The sequence below is a fragment of the Zingiber officinale genome, chromosome 4B, assembly GCF_018446385.1.
Source record: "Zingiber officinale cultivar Zhangliang chromosome 4B, Zo_v1.1, whole genome shotgun sequence".
Classification (NCBI taxonomy): domain Eukaryota; kingdom Viridiplantae; phylum Streptophyta; class Magnoliopsida; order Zingiberales; family Zingiberaceae; genus Zingiber; species Zingiber officinale.
Window position 1 is genome coordinate 93,094,236 of NC_055993.1, and position 5,732 is coordinate 93,099,967.

The 5,732-nt window shown below is 39.5% G+C and overlaps 1 non-coding gene across 1 annotated transcript; it reads right to left on the reverse strand.

The window, feature by feature from the left end:
• Positions 1-756: 756 nt before the first annotated feature.
• On the reverse strand, positions 757-862 carry LOC121978925. The gene has a single exon (XR_006111247.1). It is a non-coding gene; the product is annotated as a small nucleolar RNA R71 (small nucleolar RNA).
• Between the last annotated feature and the right edge of the window lie 4,870 nt (positions 863-5,732).

Sequence of the window (5,732 nt, forward strand, 5' to 3'; positions counted from 1 at the left end):
AGTCGACTGGCAGCGAACAGAATGTGTGGAATCGAGCCGTTGGGATGTAACGGTCAAATTTCCACAGAGGGCAGTCGACTGCATGTTTTAGCAGTCGACTGGTAGGCGGGGTTTACCAACCCGTGGCCTATAAAACCAAAGCTTGAGAGCTTGGTTTGAGTTGACGAAATAGAGGTGGTTAATCTCTATTAGTAGTCTACTTGTGCCCTAGCGTCAAAAGAGTTCTTGTGAGGGTTGTGGTGAGGTTTCTCCACCCACAAGGAGCTACGTGAGCTAGCCGGAGTTTGCCGGGGAGTAATCCACCGAAGGATCGGGATCGTCCACCTCAAGGACAAGCCGTGGAGTAGGAGCCCTAATCTCCGAACCACGTTAAACGAACGTGTCATTGGTTTGCTTGTTCTTTCCTTGTCTTTAGATTAGCTTTAGTATTCGTATTTGTATTCTTTGTATTCCGCTGTGCTAACGAATACGTAGGAAGCAACGATTTGGGGGCGCCGTCTATCCAACCCCCCTTCAAGCCGGCCGTCCGATCCCCAACAGACCCCAATCAACACTTAGAGGTCTTTTATGAAATATGTGGTACCATGAAAATGAATGGAGTTCCTTCAGAAGCAGTTAGATTGTTATTATTTGGGTTTTCCTTAAGGGATAGGGCAAAGCAATGGTTGAATTCTTTGGCCCCTAATAGCATCACCACTTGGGAGCAGTGTGAGCAACAGTTTCTTGATAAATTCTATCCACCAAGCAAAACAGCTCATATGAGGAATTTAATTGCAAGCTTCAAGCAAACTGACTCAGAATCTCTTTTTGAAGCATGGGATAGATATAATAGTATGCTCAGACAATGCCCACATCATGGGTTGGAAAGATGGTTAGTGTTGCACACTTTTTACAATGGTATCAACTATCACACCAAAGTGTCCCTTGATTCAGCTGCTGGAGGGGCACTTATGAATAAAAGTTTAGATGAAGCTGAAGAAATTATTGACAGTGTAGCACAAAATCATCATCAATGGGCAAATGAAAGAAGTGGTGGCTATTCTTCTGTAAACCCAACAATTAAAGCATCAGGGAAGTTTGATGTAGATGTAGTCACTCTTTTGTCTGCAAAATTGGACGCTCTTACAAAGAAATTTGAAAATATGGGGACTAGTGCTAATATGGTCAATGCTATTAGTACATCTTGTGAAGTATGTGGGAGTTCAGAGCACTCAAATGACTCATGTCCATTGGGAGCTATCACTGCACAAATCAATCAACTGGAACAATGTGATGCAATTGTGAGTTACAATCAAAGGCAGAATAACCCATACTCAAATACTTATAACCCTGGATGGAAGAGCCATCCCAATTTTTCTTATAGAAATAATCAAGATCAAGGACCATCTATGGGGGTAAGACCAAATTTTCAAGCTGGGCAACAAAATTTTCAACATCTATCTTCTCAAGGCTTACCAAAGTCAAATATTGAAAAGATGCTTGAAGAAATTATCTCAAGTTAGAGTGAAATGAAGCAAGATATAGCAAAGCTCATTCAGAGAATGGATAATTCTGATAAGCATCAAAAGATCCAGGATAGTCAAATTACCCAACTGGCTTCCTCATCATCCAGAGCACCAGGACAACTTCCTGGAAAACCTGATGTGAATCCTATGGAGCATTGCAATAGAATTGAGCTTAGGAGCGGACGGATCTTGGGAGACTCCCAAGTGACCGCTTCAAAAGGGATACAAAAAGAAGAAGAGCTCTCTCCTCTTATACCAAATCAGATTCAAGCTAATGAGGAGAGTACCATTGAGGTTGAAAAGACTCTTCCACTGAATCATCAGAGCAAAGCTGCCCCTTTTCCTCAGAGACTTACAATGCTCAAGAAAGATGAAGAATTTGGCAAGTTTTTAGAAAAAGTTAAGGAAATTTTTGTAGAGGTACCTCTTATTGATGCTATTCTTCAAATGCCTAGATTTGCCAAATTTATGAAGGATCTCATGTCAAACAAGAGAAGAAGGGGAGAGGTTGAGACAATTGCACTTAGTGTGGAATGTAGTGCTATTTTGGAGAAGAACACTTCCCCAAAACTAAAGGACCCAGGGAGCTTTTATATTCCTTGCAACATAGGAAAAGAATTTTTTGAAAAAGTTTTTTGTGATTTGGGGGCAAGTGTTAGCCTCATTCCCTATTCAATTTGTAATAAATTTGGTCTCAAAAATATTAAACTTACTACTATGGCACTTCAACTTGCTGATCATTCCTGCAGGTACCCTTTGGGTATTATAGAAGATGTGCCAATAGAGGTGGATGGGAATGTTATTCCCACAGATTTTGTCGTGTTGGACATGGAAGAGGACCCCAGGATTCCTATCATATTAGGAAGACCTTTCCTTGCTACAGCTGGAGCTATAATTGATGTCAAAAATCATAAGCTTTCTTTGGTAATTGGTAAGGAAAGGTTGGAATATGATCTATCTAATATCTCTAATCATGTCTCGTCTCTTCCAAATGCTTGTAGCAGGACAAGCATTTATAAACTTGAGGAATGGAATTTCCATCCTCATGGAAGGCCACCAAACGTAGGAGGCAATGTGGTGGAAGATGTTGGGAGAAGATCTCCCAACAAAAACGAAAAGTATATCTGTCCTCCAAGGGTGAGGAAAAGAAGTGAATGATCAAGTTTGGTCGAGCTAAAGACCTTAAACAAGCGCTTCTTGGGAGGCAACCCAAGGGTTCTTTTAGTTAGTTTTGATTTGTATTTTAATTTCTTTTAGTTTGATGCATTCTTTTGATTTTGTTTTCAGGTTAGGTGCAAAACAGAGCCAGACCGTGTGCTATACACGGCCAGGTAAAGGTTGCAGAGAAGGGAAGTGCTTGGGCCGTGTCATCCAGACACGACCGTGTGGGATCTCCCGAGGAGAAAAAGAAACTTCGCAAAGGAGGCGGTGGATCCAGTGGAGACAAAGAGAAGGAGCCATCAAGGGACAAAGGAAAACAACCAGTGAAGGGCAAAGTCAAAAGGACTTCACGCAACTAAGGTAATGACAATAAATTCAATATTGTGTTTAGAAATGATGATCAAGTAACTAGATTTGCAATTCTTGTCAATAGAAAGATAGTGTGTACTAGATATATGAACCCAACTGTACTTGATATGCTTGGAATTAGGGAAGATGTAGATTTGATGATTGGGTTTTTGGATTGGGGTGATATTATATACACCTACATATCCTCGTCTTGTTTTAAAATTTTTGAGTTCATTGGATGTCCATTTTACTAATGAAGATGATTATTTTGGAAAAATCTCTTTTAGACTAATGAATCAAGAATTTTTATGGGCATTTAGTGACTTTAATTCTTTTTTTGGATTAACCACCGATGGCCCTCGTAGGTTTGATCCAAGGTTTAATTGGAATCATTTTTGGAATGCAATAACTGGGTTAGATCAACCTTATGAGCCTTCAAGAGCTAAGGCCTCCCATATGCAAAACCCCATCTTTAGGTATCTACATAGGGTCATGGGTAAAACTATTTTTGGTAGGGGAGAGAGTGATGGGGTGGTTAAAAAGATAGAGCTTTATGCTTTATGGGCTATGCTTTATAAGGTTGAATTTGATTCTGGTTTTCATTTTGTTCAAACCTTACTAAGGTCTGCTAGGGCATCATCGGGATCAATTGTTTTTGGTGGTTTGATTACCCGAATAGATTATAATTTAAATCTTGATGTTGATGGGTTGGAAATAATTCATGGTAATGACATGATTGACATTGATGCATGTCTTGCTATGAAAATGATCGTTCGGGATGAGAATGGTTTCGCATTTCCTAGGAGGAGTGGTTCTCCTTTACCCCTTCCTTTTCCTGAACGAACTACTATTCGTAACCCGGCTAATTGGGTAATTTCTGAGTTAGATTTTGAGGATAACCCTTCTATACCTGGAGACACTGAGCCACATCATGAGCCCTCGTCATATGGACACCCGCAGCCTTCTAGTTTTATGGAGCCCGCTAGGCATTCTTTTGCATATGGCACGGGATCTTCTAGGTTTGATTTTTCAAATTTTCGTACGTCTCTAGAATCACTTCATGAGAAGCAAGATTCCCAACGAAAAATGTTGGAGGGGCGCTTCTCTTTATCTGATGATCAGTTTAGGGAGGTACAAAATCATTTTCAGTTTACGAGGAATTTTCAAGGTCAAGTGGCTGAGTTTGTGTAGGATTATGATACTGATCAGGCTAGGATGAGAGATTTTATGCAGAGCATGACGATTACTAGCCAACAAGTAGATGCTTTATATGAGTATCATAGATCCTTGGGTGAGATTCCAGGTTTTCCTAGTTTTCCTATTGGCCAACCACGTCGTAGACCTCCTTTCCCTCGTCCACCTCCACCTCCTCCACCATATTGATTTCATCGGGACGATGAAGAGTTTAAGTCTGGGGGGATGTCATGTGCTGTTTAGTTTGGTTTTCAGTTTTTAGTTTTTGTTAGTTTTTCATGTTGGTTCTTATTTTCATTGCTTGTTGCTTTATTTTGCTTATTTTTGAAATAATCATGGAAAAAATTTTTGAGAACATCAAATCTTCACTTATATGCTTTCTTGGATTCAAGTGAAATGTTAGCACGATTATTGTCTTGATTCATGGTGTTCGAATGATGCTAGTAGTAAACTTTGTGTAGTTCTTTTTTCTATCTTGGGAAACATTAATTAGCTGAGAATCTTATGGTGATGAGTTTTAGTTTTGGTTCAACCTTAAGGATTTTATCTTCACTACACTTGTGCTTGATGCTTGAATAGTTGATGTCATTGAAATAGTCATGATTCATCTTGTTTGCTTAGTACTTGGTTTCCATGGTGATTTCTCAACTTTCATTTTGGTTACTGGATGAGGCTCAAATCATTAAAGCTCATTTGGAAAAATCAAAATATCCCAACATGTGTGCTAAAAAGTACATTTGTGAATAAGTTTTGCATAATGCAAACACTTATAAAAAAAAATAATAATAAGGGATATAAAAAATAGTTGTCATGAGTGGAATCTAGCAAGTCACCCCTTTGAGACCGAGTTAGGTTACTGGGGAAATGCTTAGCTTCTCTTGAGATTGAGCACACCTTTGAGACCTTGGGTTAGTTGAGAAATATGAACCAAGTGAATGGTGAGTAAGTGCCTATCACTGGTTACTTGTCTTTCACTGGAAACACTAGGAATTCAAATTTGATGACGACTTGACTAGGACATGGATTGAAACTTGAAGGGTGTTGAGTTACTTTTACACTGTGCACAAGATTCTTATGCTTGAACCATACTTTACTTGTTTCTATGATTATGCTTGTTAATGAAACTTTTTGATAGAGTTAGGAAAGCGCACTAGGTTTTATGAATGTGTTGTAGAACATATGAATTTAGACTGCGGCATTTTGCTTGAGGACAAGCAAAGGTTTAAGTCTGGGGGTGTGATGTGCGTAGATTATATACTCTTTTATGCATGTTTTTACGCACATTTACAAACTTTGAGCATACTTGATCTATGCATTTTTATACTTCCAGCTTTCCTTTTAGCATATTTACTCTTTTGGTTCGGAGATATGCTTTTTGTGCATTTTTTGTACACAGGAGTCGATTTGGTGAAGAATCTACATCTTTGGGCAAGCCTTGGAGGAAACAAAGGGAGAAAGCACCAGGTCGTGTACCTCACACGGCCCTGCACTGGTATGGAGCTTTGGCCGTGTGGAGTTTGGCAC